The sequence below is a fragment of the Oncorhynchus gorbuscha genome, unplaced genomic scaffold, assembly GCF_021184085.1.
Source record: "Oncorhynchus gorbuscha isolate QuinsamMale2020 ecotype Even-year unplaced genomic scaffold, OgorEven_v1.0 Un_scaffold_308, whole genome shotgun sequence".
NCBI classification, from domain to species: Eukaryota; Metazoa; Chordata; class Actinopteri; order Salmoniformes; family Salmonidae; genus Oncorhynchus; species Oncorhynchus gorbuscha.
The window spans coordinates 916,748-932,301 of record NW_025745169.1 but is presented as its reverse complement, the minus strand read 5'-3'; the positions used below and the strand labels follow the sequence as shown (position 1 = coordinate 932,301).

The 15,554-nt window shown below is 46.9% G+C and overlaps 1 long non-coding RNA gene across 2 annotated transcripts in view; it reads right to left on the bottom strand.

Annotated features, from left to right (window-relative positions):
* LOC124017687 overlaps positions 1-15,236 on the bottom strand; it is a 78,883-nt gene extending 63,647 nt beyond the window's left edge. Inside the window, exons 1-3 of one of the 2 annotated variants that reach the window (XR_006835522.1) lie at positions 15,125-15,235; positions 14,436-14,519; positions 13,448-13,705 (exon numbers count right to left, since the gene is read on the bottom strand). This is a non-coding gene — a long non-coding RNA (uncharacterized LOC124017687). Of the gene's footprint in view, positions 1-13,447; positions 13,706-14,435; positions 14,520-15,124 lie in introns of both variants that reach the window. The other variant, XR_006835521.1, reaches the window with a different exon arrangement.
* Positions 15,237-15,554: the final 318 nt, after the last annotated feature.

Below are 15,554 nucleotides of genomic sequence, written 5' to 3'. Positions count from 1 at the left end.
GTGTGTGTGTGTGTGTGTGTGTGCGCGTGTGCGCGTGTGCGCGTGTGCGTGTGTGCGTGTGTGTGCGTGTGTGTGTGTGTGTGTGTGTGTGTGTGCGTGCGTGCGTGCGTGTGTGTGTAATAATCACCTGGTAGATACCATCCAGCCCCAAGTCATTAAAACAGACCAGCCACAACCAGATAAACCCTCAGTTAGCCAGGACATAATCTCTGAACAGACAATATCAGATTTGACTTGATAAACCTGAGTCCATCCCACGGATTACCACTGGAGATACAGCCAGACATATTTGCAGCCTCAGTAAATTACCTGTACAAACAGCCATCTAAACTGTGTGTGTGTGTGTGTGTGTGTGTGTGTGTGTGTGTGTGTGTGTGTGTGTGTGTGTGTGTGTGTGCGTGCGTGCGTGCGTGCGTGCGTGCGTGCGTGCGTGTGCGTGCGTGTGCGTGTGTCGTGTGTGTGTGTGTGTTTTTATTGAATACACCACACCGTAATGCCCTAAAGAGAGAGCTGGTACGTCAGGAAAAGCAATCTGTTCTAGAGACAACAAACTCATTCCAAGTGAACATACCAGCCTGTCTACCAGCCACCGGTCTGGTCCAGTGAACATACCAGCCTGTCTACCGGCCACGGTCTGGTCCAGTGGACATACCAACCAGCCTGTCCCAGGCACCAGTCTGGTCAGTGAACATACCAGCCTGTCTACCAGCCACGGTCTGGTCCAGTGAGTATACCAGCCTGTCTACCCCGGCCACCAGTCTACAGTCAGTGGACATACCAACCAGCCTGTCTACCAGCCACGGTCTGGTCCAGTGTATACCAGCCTGTCTACCCGGCCACGGTCTGGTCAGTGGACCTGCCCAACCAGCCTGTCTACCAGCCATGGTCTGGTCCAGGTGGAACATACCAACCAGCCTGTCTACCAGCCACGGTCTGGTCAGTGGATGCTCTCCAGCCTGTCTGCAGCCGGTCTGGTCAGTGAACATACCAACCAGCTGTCTACCAGCCACCGGTCTGTTCCAGTGGACATACCAACCAGCCTGTCTACCAGCCACCGGTCTGGTCCAGTGGACATACCAACCAACCATGTCTACCAGCCACGGTCTGGTCCAGTGAACATACCAACCAGCCCTGTCTACCAGCCACCCGGTCTGGTCCGGTTTCACCGCCCAGCCAGCCTGTCTACCAGGCACGGTCGTCCGGTACATACCAACCAGCAACCTGTCTACCAGCCACCGGTCTGGTCCAGTGGACATACCAGCCAGCCCCTGTCTACCAGCCACCGGTCTGGTCCAGTGGAACATACCAACCAGCCCTGTCTACCAGGCACCGGTCAGTCCCGATGGACCTACCAACCAGCCTGTCTACAGCCACGGTCTAGTCCAGTGAACATACCAACCAGCCTGTCTACCCAGCCACCGGTCTGGTCAGTGAGACATACCAACCAGCCTGTCTACCAGCCACGGTCGTCAGTGGTTATACCAACTGTCTACAAAGGCCTGTCTACACCAGCCTGTACCGCACCAGTCTGGTCAGTGGTTTCACCAGCCAACCTGTCTACCAGGCACCGGTCTGGTCCAGTGGACATACCAGCCTGTCTACCAGGCACGGTCTGGTCAGTGGACATACCAACCAGCCTGTCTACCAGCCACACGGTCTGGACCAGTGGTTCTGCATACCAGCCTGTCTACCAGGCGCGGTCTGGTCCAGTGGACATGCCAGCCTGTCTACCAGCCACCCGGTCTGGTCCAGTGGACATACCAACCAGCCTGTCTACCAGGCACCGGTCTGGTCCAGTGGACATACCAACCAGCCTGTCTACCAGGCACGGTGATCAGTGGACATACCAACCAGCCTGTCTACCAGGCACCAGTCTGGTCGAGTGGACATACCAACTTTCATGTCTACCAGCCACCAGTCTGGTCAGTGGACATACCAACCAGCCTGTCTACCAGGCACCGGTCTGGTCCAGTGGACATACCAACCAGCCTGTCTACCAGGCACCGGTCTGGTCATGGACATACCAACCAGCCTGTCTACCAGGCACGGTCTGGTCAGTGGACATACCAGCCAGCCTGTCACCACCCAGGCACCGGTCTGGTCAGTGGACATACCAACCAGCCTGTCTACCAGGCACAGTCTGGTCCAGTGGACATACCAACTAGCCTGTCTACCAGCCACCGGTCTGGTTCCAGTGGACATACCAACCAGCCTGTCTACCAGAGCACCAGTCTGGTCAGTGGACATACCAACCAGCCTGTCTACCAGGCACCGGTCTGGTCCAGTGGACATACCAACCAGCCTGTCTACCAGGCACCGAGTCTGGTCCAGTGGACATACCAACCAGCCTGTCTACCAGCCACCGGTCTGGTCCAGTGGACATACCAACCAGCCCCTGTCTACCAGCCACGGTCTGGTCAGTGGACTACCAACCAGCCTGTCTACCAGCCACGGTCTGGTCCAGTGAACATACCAGCCTGTCTACCAGGCCACCCAGTCTGGTCCAGTGGACATACCAACCAGCCTGTCTGCCAGGCACCCGGTCTCAGTCCAGTGGACATCTCAACTCAGCCCTGTCTACCAGGCGGTCTGGTCCAGTGGACACCAACCAGCCTGTCTGCAGCCACAGTCTGGTCCAGTGGACATTTAAACTGAGGACTTCTGCATGAGATAGATCACATAATTATACAACTCTGAAGAAAGCCCTGGAAAGAGGTGCGTGAGGAGCTCTCCCTTTTATCAAACCGGTCTTCTCCTGGTGTGAAGCCATAATAATGTATTGCTGTTTCCTTGCCTGTGGAAGCCAGCTCTAGCACATTCACACACGCACACACACACACACACACACACACACACACACACACACACACACACACACACACACGTACACACACACACACACACACACACACACACACACACACACACGTACACACACACAGGACTGACACACGTACACACACACACACACACACACAGGATCGACACACGTACACACTCAGGTACACACCCAGGACCGACACACACGTACACACAGGTACACATACAGGACTGACACACACGTACACACTCAGGTACACACAGGACCGACACACACACACACACAGGACTGACACACACACACCCACACAGGTACACACAGACACCACGCACGCACACACACAGCAAACAAACACACACACAGGACTGACACACACGTTATCTCCGTGCCACAGACACACACAAACACACGTAATTTACAGACACAGAGACTCACTCTGCTCTGAGGTAGTAGCGTACAGCCATTAACTGGCACACAGGACTATAGCCTCGTACATCCAGTATTGTGTATCTCCAGAGGTAGTAGCTGTCACAGCCATTGATGGCCCTAATGTGTACACACAGCCTCACTTGTCTTAAGTATTGTGTATCTCAGACAGTAGCCCACACAGGTACACACAGACACATGGCCTCTCTATGCCTTGTCATGTACACAGCAAGAAACTGTCACACATTGGTAATGCTGGCCCTAATCCTCAGTTATCTCCGTCAGTATTGTATCTCAGAAGGAGTAAACAAAGCCTGACCCTAATTTTAGATCCTCCTTGACTCTCTGCTCTCAGAGGTAGTAGCTGTCACAGCCATTAGTATGCTGGCCCTAATGACAACAGTATAGCCTCTACTACCCTGTCAGTATTGTTTTATCTCAGAGGTAGTAGTTGTCACAGCCATTGGTAATGCTGGCTAATGTGTAGCAGTATATCCTCTATACCTTGTCAGTATTGTGTATCTCAGAGGTAGTAGCTGTCACAGCCATTGGTAATGCTGGCCTAATGTGTAGCAGTATAGCCTCTATACCTTGTCATTATTATCCTATCTCAACTCTGTCACAGCCATTATATCCTGGCCCTAATGTGTATAGCCTAACATCTATAACTACTACACATGTATATGCTTATAGATGTGTACTGTTATAAAGGAGAAAAAGAGGAAAGAAAAGGGAGAGAAGAGAGGAGAGAGAGAGAGAGAGAGAGAGAGAGAGAGAGAGAGAGAGAGAGAGAGAGAGAGACCGAGAGAGAGAGAGACCAGAGAGAGAGAGAGAGAGAGAGAGAGAGAGAGAGAGAAGAGAGGAGAGAGAGAGAGAGAGAGAGAGAGAGAGAGAGAGAGAGAGAGAGAGAGAGAGAGAGATGTAAGGCAAAATGATGAGGCACAGGCAGCCAGCTCATGAGATGATGTAAGATGACATCATGGTATGGCCACTACTCCACTGTGAGCTTATTGTGGCCCCTGCTCAGGGTGTCTGTTAATAGATAGAGAGCGCATGTGGTTCATTTCTACTCTGCAGTCTGCAGTGCACCTGTGACTGTCTCCTGACATGGCTCCTAGGCTTCAGGCTCTGTGGCTGGAGGTGTGAAAACTGAAACAACCACCACCAAAGGACAACATCAGGTTATTTCAATTACTCATTTAATCATTTGTATTGACTGTGAAAAGAATCCAATTCACTAAAAGACACAAAACAGGGGAAATGTTCCAAATAAATGTTTCATCATTAGCCCTTTCAAAAATTCTCTCTATTTTATTTAATCTAATAAAGACAAAAATCCCCAGCGGCATTTACAACAAGTAGAATCTGTAACGGAAACAGCCTTATAACCGGCTGTAGCTGGCAACCTATAACCGGCACGTGCTTCAGTGTAGCCTTTTCTCCCCCACTTTATCGCAATGCAGTGTGGCAAAAAATGTGATACTGCCGACCACTACTATGGCAACACAGGATGTGCATGTGTGGTTCCATGAGCGCCGTAGAGGGGCGGGGGCTTTTGCCTGAATTCTACGAAGAGACACCCCCCATCGCGTCTTTTCATTGGCTCTCAATGACATCATTGAGGATGAGGGTTGTAATAGTGAGGTAACTTCTCCTCTCTCTCTCTCTCTCTCTTTCTCTCTCCAGGCGAATTGTCTGGTGGATAATAAATGTAATAACGTAATCTATAAATGGCAGCAATGTGAACAGATGCGTGTAAATCAGTCAATGTGATCATATACAAGGCCCTCAATGCGCAACGTCATCGTTCAATCCCCAACCCCTCCCCCACGTCTCAGGGACGCTGTCCAGCTTCAGCCTTGCTGAAAAACATAGTTCACCGCTAATCATTTAACTGGCCGTCACGTGGCTTTTGTAAACACAGACAACACGCTGGTTTGAAAACAAATTCGCTTTATCAACTTAACTATGCAATTTCAACAGAACATAAATAAATCAAACATGTTAATAAAATACATGTTGTCGCCTAAGACGTAAACGAGGTAATAACAGTCGAAACACCGCCAAGTCTAAACCAACCGATTTACGCCCTGCAACTCTGGAATGCACATAGAAACTCTCAAATACACACTACAACTATGAAATATGCCCTGCAACTGAAATACGCCCTGCAACGCTGAAATACGCCCTGCAACGCTGAAATATGCCCTGCAACGCCCAGCTGAAATACGCCCTGCAACGCTGAAATACGCCCTGCAACGCTGAAATACGCCCTGCAACGCTGGAAATGCTGCCCTGCAACGCTGAAATATGCACTGCAACTGAAATACGCCCCTGCAACGCTGAAATATGCCCTGCAACACTGAAATATGCATTGCAACGCTGAAATATGCCCTGCAACACTGAAATACGCACTGCAAGTGCAACTTGATTTTAGGGTGGGATGTTGTGCACCTAAATTAGGAAACAAGCGTCACTCCACAAGTCTTCCCTGAAGAAATCGCTGTGGAAGCGGGCCAACCTACCCGTGTTGTCCCTTCGGGGTCCGATGAGACGCCTATCAATTTGGAACGCCTTTGTTGTGATGTGCACCGGAAGATATAATCCAATTCTGATTCCATGAGTCGGTACAGGTCGCGAGTCAATCCGCCACAGTGTAGGTGGTTATTCAGAGGTCCTGCAGCTAAAATCCTGTTGTAAAGTACGGCTCCAAGGTACTTTTTCCCAATTCAGGCCTCCCGAAAAAGAAAAAGCTTTTCCAATTAAACAGGTTTCAACCCACCTGAGGATAGCAGAGGAAAATCAAAGTTATTGAGGGCCTCTGTAATGCACTCACGGTTTGGGCAGAAAAATCGAGTTTGAAACTATAGAAAAGGATTAGTGTTTGGCTTGTTTTTAACAGTCAGAAAAAGTGGTCGATGAAACGAATAAAATAAATTTAAAAAAAAATACATTTAGACGTATGCAAACTATACTATCGTATTTACTTAGATAATCACTCAACAATGAAAATGTATTTTAAAACGTTATTCAGTGTTTTATAATGAAGTGTAGATTAAGACACACACGCCGCACGTTAAAGACGTATAAACCGGAGAATTCCATGCCCATCGAATTAGAACAAGTTTCCATGGTTTCAGAACGAGATTGTTAGAATATTCGTTTTTGATGCTTTGGGTAGTAAAGCATTAATTTAGACTAGAAGTTTCAAATGTGATAAAAAAAAATCATATATATAGATATTTGCTCTATTCTATAAGATTGCTCAAAAGACATTCATTATACATTTGCATCCATAAATGTGTACGTTTCCCCTTCATAACCACTTATAAAAGGCATTAAAACTTCCGCAATCAATTATTTCAATAGTTTATCACTTTTCTGAAGTCAATAGTCTCATTTTCTACTTTTCTTTTGGCATTCTTTTATTCGCTCCCCTTTTTGGTGAGTAAAGAACAGAACAAAGGGAACAGAACAAAGAGTCACCGACTTGCTGTGCTGTGTCTTATACCTGTTGCTCAATGCCCCACTCCCCTAAACCACCAGGACTTCATCCGCCTTTATTCCTTGTTGCGTTCTGGAATCAGAACAGACGGCTATACAATATTCCACCGTCTTGTTTCAGCTATTGGTTATATCCAAATAGAGAAGCATACATGCACCTGATTGTACTATTCTCAATTCTTCACAAGCAAACAAAACGTGTCCATATCACTCAGACTTCACAATGTCATTATTTATATAAATAAGCCTACGAATTTGTCATTCAAACGTGTATTTTATCCAAACATGTATTATTAAAAGAGAAAGTTCGTCGTCACGCGTAATTCTCTTTCCAGCTTCCCTCACCATCCAACTTTTTGACAGCTTTGTCTCCTTCAACCCATCCCCTTGAGATAAACACCACGAAACTACTACAAACTTCGATTCATATAGTTTATATATGTCAATAATAAACGAGTTATTTAAGGAGGATATAAAGTATGTGAAAGCATCTATGCTCTCTCTCTCTCCGGTCTCTGCGCTGCATCAGACAAAAGAACGCTCCTCTCGCGCTTTGTGCTCTCAACTTTGCGAGCTGACGCACCAACTATCAGCAACTTTTATATTGTAATTAAATCTAATCCAAATCTCAGCAAAAACAAGCACATGGCATAACATTCACTTTAAAACCCACTTACCGTTGCATTTCCTATGTTCGTGGGGGAGTCGTCCGTTTCGTTTGGAAAAGTTTAAAAGTGCATATTTGGGTTGTGTTGTTTGGCGCTCTTTGTCTGCACGTGTGAAGGGATTCTTGGCCGCGCCTTGTTCATTCCAGTTTCAGTCCCCGCCCCCAAACAACAACAAAGGACACAACATCTTTAAGTACATTCATAAGATTAACACTCACAACACATTACTCAATTATTATGATGTAGTTATGGTGCTCTGTCCCTCTTTAACTACTTCCTGTAGCCATGGATATCCACGGAAATGTAAAATATTTCATTTTCTTCATGTTTCTATGAGGTAAAAATGGTTCCAAGTCTGAAGAAACGGGTAACGAAATAGAAAACATCAATTTGACAATTTGGATTATCTGAGTTTGTTCAGGAACATTAAAACCATATTATATCGTCAACGTACAGGCCTAGAACATCACACACATTCTGCATCTCTAATAACCCGACCATAAACTCATCTCCCCAGCTTCCACATGATGGTTCAGTAACACTGCTTCAGTCTGAACGTCAGTCGGTCAGTCAACAGATAAAAACGGCTCGCAGTCAACCTCATCTCACTTCAAATGCCTTGTGTGGTGTGTGTGTGTGTGTGTGTGTGTGTGTGTGTGTGTGTGTGTGTGTGTGTGTGTGTGTGTGTGTGTGTGTGTGTGTGTGTGTGTGTGTGTGTGTGTGTGTGTGTGTGTGTGTGTGTGTGTGTGTGTGTGTGTGTGTGTGTGTGTGTGTGTGTGTGTGTGTGTGTGTGTGTGTGTGTGTGTGTGTGTGTGTGTGTGTGTGCGTGCGTGCGTGCGTGCGTGCGTGTGTGTGTAATAATCACACCTGGTAGATACCATCCAGCCCAAGTCATTGAACAGACCAGCCTAACCAGATAAACCCTCAGTTAGCCAGGACATAATCTCTGAACAGACAATATCAGATTTGACTTGATAAACCCTGAGTCCATCCACGGATTACCACTGGAGATACAGCCAGACATATTTGCAGCCTCAGTAAATTACCTGTACAAACAGCCATCTAAACTGTGTGTGTGTGTGTGTGTGTGTGTGTGTGTGTGTGTGTGTGTGTGTGTGTGTGTGTGTGTGTGTGTGTGTGTGTGTGCGTGCGTGCGTGCGTGCGTGCGTGCGTGCGTGCGTGTGCGTGTCCGTGTGTGTGTGTGTGTTTTATTGAATACACCACACCGTAATGCCCTGAAGTGAGCTGGTGCGTCCCGGGAAAAGCAATCTGTTCATAGAGACAACAAACTGTTCCACAAGTGCGTACCAGCCTGTCTCCGCCACCGGTCTGGTCCAGTGTACCAGCCTGTTTTTATTGAATACACCACACCTGTCTAATGCCCTCAAAGATAGAGCTGTCTACCAGCCACCGGTCCAGGGAAAAGCCACCGGTCTGTTCATAGAGACAACAAAGCCTGTTCCAGCCAAATGGACATACCAGCCTGTCTACCAGGCACCGGTCTGGTCCAGTGGACATACCAACCAGCCTGTCTACCAGCCACCGGTCTGGTCCAGTGGACATACCAACCAGCCTGTCTACCAGCCACCGGTCTGGTCCAGTGGACATACCAACCAGCCTGTCTACCAGCCACCGGTCTGGTCCAGTGGACATACCAACCAGCCTGTCTACCAGCCACCGGTCTGGTCCAGTGGACATACCAACCAGCCTGTCTACCAGCCACCGGTCTGGTCCAGTGGACATACCAGCCTGTCTACCAGCCACCGGTCTGGTCCAGTGGACATACCAACCAGCCTGTCTACCAGCCACCAGTCTGGTCCAGTGGACATACCAACCAGCCTGTCTACCAGGCACCGGTCTGGTCCAGTGGACATACCAACCAGCCTGTCTACCAGCCACCGGTCTGGTCCAGTGGACATACCAGCCTGTCTACCAGCCACCGGTCTGGTCCAGTGGACATACCAACCAGCCTGTCTACCAGCCACCGGTCTGGTCCAGTGGACACCAACCATGTCTACCAGCCACGGTCTGGTCCAAGAAAGCCTGTCTAAAAGAGGTGCGTCCAGTGGACATACCAACCAGCCTTATCAAACCGGTCTGGTCCAGTGGTACCAACCTGTCTACCAACCGGTCTGGTCCAGTGGAATATAATAATGTATTGCTGTCTTCCAGTGGACTGTGGAGACGGTCTAGCACATTCACACACACGCACACACACACCAGCCTGTCACCACACGGTCTGGTCCACACACACCAGCCTGTCTACCACACGGTCACACACACACACACACACCACACGGTCTGGTCCACACATACCAACCAGCCACACAGGCACGGTCTGGTCAGTGACATACACACTGTCTACCAGGCACCGGGTCACAGTGGACATACCAACAGCCATCACAGGCACCAGTCTGGTCCAGTGGACACCAACCAGCCTGTCTACAGCCACAGGGTCTGGTCCACACACCACAGCCTGTCTACCAGGTACACACAGGTCTGGTCCAGTGGACATACCACAGCCTGTCTACCACACGGTCTGGACTGACATACCACCAGCCATACCAGGCACCGGTCACAGTGGACACACCAACAGCCACACCACACGGTCACAGTGGACACACAGCAAAGAAACACACACATGCAGGCTGAACATCCTCTACCAGGCATCTCTGGCCCAGAAGGAAACCAAAGCCTGTCTACCGCCACCGGTCTGGTACAGACCACAGAGACTCACAGGCTGTCTCTCCAGTGGTACCAACCAGCCTGTCACAGCCACCGGTCTGGTCCAGTGGACATACCAACCAGCCTGTCTACCAGGCACCGGTCTGGTCCAGTGGACATACCAACCAGCCTGTCTACCATACCCAGTATACATACCAGCCTGTCTACCATGGCACCAGTCTGGTCCAGTGGTACCAACCAGCTGTCACCAGCCGGTCTGGTAGTGGACATGGCCTGTCTACCAGGTGTCTGGTCCAGTGGACATACCAACCAGCCTGTCTACCAGCCACCAGTCTGGTCAGTATTTAAACAGAGGTAGTAGCTAGTCACAGCCATTGGTAACTGCTGGAAAGCCTGGAAAATGTGTAGCAGTATAGCTCTCTTTTTATGCCTTGTCAGTATTGTGTTTCTCAGAGGTAGCACATTCACACACACGCACACACACACACACACACACACACACACACACACACACACACACACACACACAGCCATTGGTACACACACACACACTACACACACACACACGTACATCCACACACACACAGGTGACACACGTACACACACAGGTACACACAGTATTGATCGACACACACGTACACACTCAGGTACACACACACAGGACTGACACACACGTACACACACAGGTACACATACACAGGACCGACACACGTACACACTCAGGTACACACACACACACACACACACACACAGGATATCCACATACCTTGTCAGTATTGTGTATCTCAGAGGTAGTAGCTGTCACAGCCATTGGTAATGCTGGCCCTAATGTGTAGCAGTATAGCCTCTATGCCTTGTCAGTATTGTGTATCTCAGAGGTAGTAGCTGTCACAGCCATTGGTAATGCTGGCCCTAATGTGTAGCAGTATAGCCTCTATGCCTTGTCAATGTGTATCTCAGTATAGCCTAATGTGTAGCTATAGCCTCTATGCCTTGTCAGTATGTGTATCTCAGAGGTAGTAGCTGTCACAGCCATTGGTAATGCTGGCCCTAATGTGTAGCAGTATATCCTCCTAGTATTGTGTATCTCAGTTATCTATGTCACAGCCATTGGTAATGCTGGCCCTAATGTGTAGCAGTATAGCCTCTATACCTTGTCAGTATTGTGTATCTCAGAGGTAGTAGCTGTCACAGCCATTGGTAATGCTGGCCCTAATGTGTAGCAGTATAGCCTCTATACCTTGTCAGTATTGTGTATCTCAGAGGTAGTAGCTGTCACAGCCATTGGTAATGCTGGCCCTAATGTGTAGCAGTATAGCCTCTATACCTTGTCAGTATTGTGTATCTCAGAGGTAGTAGCTGTCACAGCCATTGGTAATGCTGGCCCTAATGTGTAGCAGTATAGCCTCTATACCTTGTCAGTATTGTGTATCTCAGAGGTAGTAGCTGTCACAGCCATTGGTAATGCTGGCCTAATGTGTAGCAGTATAGCCTCTATAAGAGAGAAGTAGAGAGAGTAGACCAGTCTAGTAGCTGTCAGAGACTTTATAAGAGAGGAGAGAAGAGAGAGAGAGAGAGAGAGAGAGAGAGATCTATAGAGAGAGAGAGAGAGAGAGAGAGAGAGAGAGAGAGAGAGAGAGAGAGAGAGAGAGAGAGAGAGAGAGAGAGAGAGAGAGAGAGAGAGAGAGAGAGAGAGAGAGAGAGAGAGAGAGAGAGAGAGAGAGAGAGAGAGAGAGAGAGAGAGAGAGAGAGAGAGATGCTAAGGCAAAATGATGAGGCACAGCACAGCCCGCTGTATGAGATGATGTAAGATGACATCATGGTATGGCCACTACTCCACTGTGAGCTTATTGGCCCCTGCTCAGAGGTGTCTGTTAATAGATAGAGAGCGCATGTGGTTCATTTCTACTCTGCAGTCTGCAGTGCACCCTGTGACTGTCTCCTGACATGGCTCCTAGGCTTCAGGCTCTGTGGCTGGAGGTGTGAAAACTGAAACAACCACCACCAAAGGACAACATCAGGTTATTTCCAATTGCTCATTTAATCATTTGTATTGACTGTGAAAGAGAATCCAATTCACTAAAAGACACAAAACAGGGGGAAATGTTCCAAATAAATGTTCATCATTAGCCCTTTTCAAAAATTCTCTCTATTTTATTTAATCTAATAAAAGACAAAAATCCCCAACGGCATTTACAACAAGTAGAATCTGTAACGGAAACAGCCTTATAACCGGCTGTAACGGAAACAGCCTTATAACCGGCACGTGCTTCGTGTAGCCTTTTCTCCCCCACTTTATCGCAATGCAGTGTGGCAAAAATGTGATACTGCCGACCACTACTATGGCAACACGGGATGTGCATGTGTGGTTCCATGAGCGCCGTAGGGGGCGGGGGCTTTGCCTGAATTCTACGAAGAGACCCCCCCCCATCGCGTCTTTTCATTGGCTCTCAATGACATCATTGAGGATGAGGGTTGTAATAGTGAGGTAACTTCTCCCTCTCTCTCTCTCTCTCTCTTTCTCTCTCCAGGCGAATTGTCTGGTGGATAATAAATGTAATAACGTAATCTATAAATGGCAGCAATGTGAACAGATGCGTGTAAATCAGTCAATGTGATCATATACAAGGCCCTCAATGCGCAACGTCATCGTTCAATCCCCAACCCCCTCCCCCACGTCTCAGGGACGCTGTCCAGCTTCAGCCTTGCTGAAAAACATAGTTCACCCGCTAATCATTTAACTGGCCGTCACGTGGCTTTTGTAAACACAGACAACACGCTGGTTTGAAAACAAATTCTAACTTTATCAACTTAACTATGCAATTTCAACAGAACATAAATAAATCAAACATGTTAATAAAATACATGTTGTCGCCTAAGACGTAAAGAGGTAATAACAGTCGAAACACCGCCAAGTCTAAACCAACCGATTTACGCCCTGCAACTCTGGAATGCACATAGAAACTCTCAAATACACACTACAACTATGAAATATGCCCTGCAACTGAAATACGCCCTGCAACGCAGAAATATGCCCTGCAACTGAAATACGCCCTGCAACGCTGAAATACGCCCTGCAACGCTGAAATACGCCCTGCAACGCTGAAATATGCCCTGCAACGCTGAAATATGCACTGCAACTGAAATACGCCCTGCAACGCTGAAATATGCCCTGCAACACTGAAATATGCATTGCAACGCTGAAATATGCCCTGCAACACTGAAATACGCACTGCAAGTGCAACTTAGTTTTAGGGTGGGATGTTGTGCACCTAAATTAGGAAACAAGCGTCACTCCACAAGTCTTCCCTGAAGAAATCGCTGTGGAAGCGGGCCAACCTACCCGTGTTGTCCTTGAGGGTCCGATGAGACGCCTATCCAATTTGGAACGCCTTTGTTGTGATGTGCGCCGGAAGATATAATCCAATTCTGATTCCATGAGTCCGGTACAGGTCGCGGGTCAATCCGCCACAGTGTAGGTGGTTATTCAGAGGTCCTGCAGCTAAAATCCTGTTGTAAAGGTACGGCTCCAAGGTACTTTTTCCCAATTCAGGCCTCCCGAAAAAGAAAAGCTTTTCCAATTAAACAGGTTTCAACCCACCTGAGGATAGCAGAGGAAAATCAAAGTTATTGAGGGCCTCTGTATTACTCACAGTTTGGGCAGAAAAATCGAGTTTGAAACTATAGAAAAGTTAGTGTTTGGCTTGTTTTTAACAGTCCAGAAAAGTGGTCGATGAAACGAATAAAATAAGGCTAAAAAAAAATACATTTAGACGTATGCAAACTATACTATCGTATTTACTTAGATAATCCTCAACAATGAAAATGTATTTTAAAACGTTATTCAGTGTTTTATAATGAGTGTAGATTAAGGAACACACGCCGCACGTTAAAGACGTATAAACCGGAGAATTCCATGCCCATCGAATTAGAACAGAAGTTTCCATGGTTTCAGAACGAGATTGTTAGAATATTCGTTTTGATACTTTGGGTGGTAAAGCATTAATTTAGACTAGAAGTTTCAAGTATTTTTTGAAAAACCCAATATGATCAAAAAAAATCATATATATATAGATATTTACTCTATTCTATGGGTGCTCAAAAAAGAGAGACATTCGTATACATTTGCATCCATAAATGTGTACGTTTCCCTTCATAACCACTTATAAAAGGCATTAAAACTTCCGCAATCAATTATTTCCAATAGTTTATCACTTTTCTGAAGTCCAATAGTCTCATTTTCTACTTTTCTTTTGGCATTCTTTTATTCGCTCCTTTTTGGTGAGTAAAGAACAGAACAAAGGGAACAGAACAAAGAGTCACCGACTTACTGTGCTGTGTCTTATACCTGTTGCTCAATGCCCCACACTCCCTAAACCACCAGGACTTCATCCGCCTTTATTCCTTGTTGCGTTCTGGAATCAGAACAGACGGCTGTACAATATTCCATTTCGTCTTGTTTCAGCTATTAGGTTATATCCAAATAGAGAAGCATACATGCACCTGATTGTACTGTTCTCAATTCTTCACAACAACAAAACGTGTCCATATCACTCTGAACTTCACAATGTCATTATTTATATAAATAAGCCTACGAATTTGTCATTCAAACGTGTATTTTATCCAAACATGTATTATTAAAAAGAAAGTTCGTCGTCACGCGTAATTCTCTTTCCAGCTTCCCTCACCATCCAACTTTTGACAGCTTTGTCTCCTTCAACCCATCCCCTTGAGATAAACACCACGAAACTACTACAAACTTCGATTCATATAGTTTATATATGTCAATAATAAACGAGTTATTTAGGGAGGATATAAGTACATGTGAAAGCATCTATGCTCTCTCTCTCTCCGGTCTCTGCGCTGCATCAGACAAAGGAACGCTCCTCTCGCGCTTTGTGCTCTCAACTTTGCGAGCTGACGCACCAACTATCAGCAACTTTTTATATTGTAATTAAATCTAATCAAAATCTCAGCAAAAACAACACATGGCATAACATTCACTTTAAAACCCACTTACCGTTGCATTTCCTATGTTCGTGGAAGTCGTCCGTTTCGTTTGGAAAAGTTTAAAAGTGCATATTTGGGTTGTGTTGTTGGCGCTCTTTGTCTGCACGTGTGAAGGGGATTCTTGGCCGCGCCTTGTTCATTCCAGTTTCAGTCCCGCCCCCAAACAACAACAAAGGACACAACATCATAAAGTACATTCATAAGATTAACACTCACAACACATTACTCAATTATTATGAGATTTTTTTATTTTTCCAGCTATTTTACGCAAAGACGGTATATTTCCATTATAGACCGTTACTTCGGTAACTCTTTGTCCAGAGACCTCACTGTCTGTCCTTGTCTGGCCGTCCGTCTCCCACATCATTTAGGGACAACTCTGATGACTGCTATAACTGGACATTTAATAACAGCTTTAATATGGACTTGTTGTCTTCATA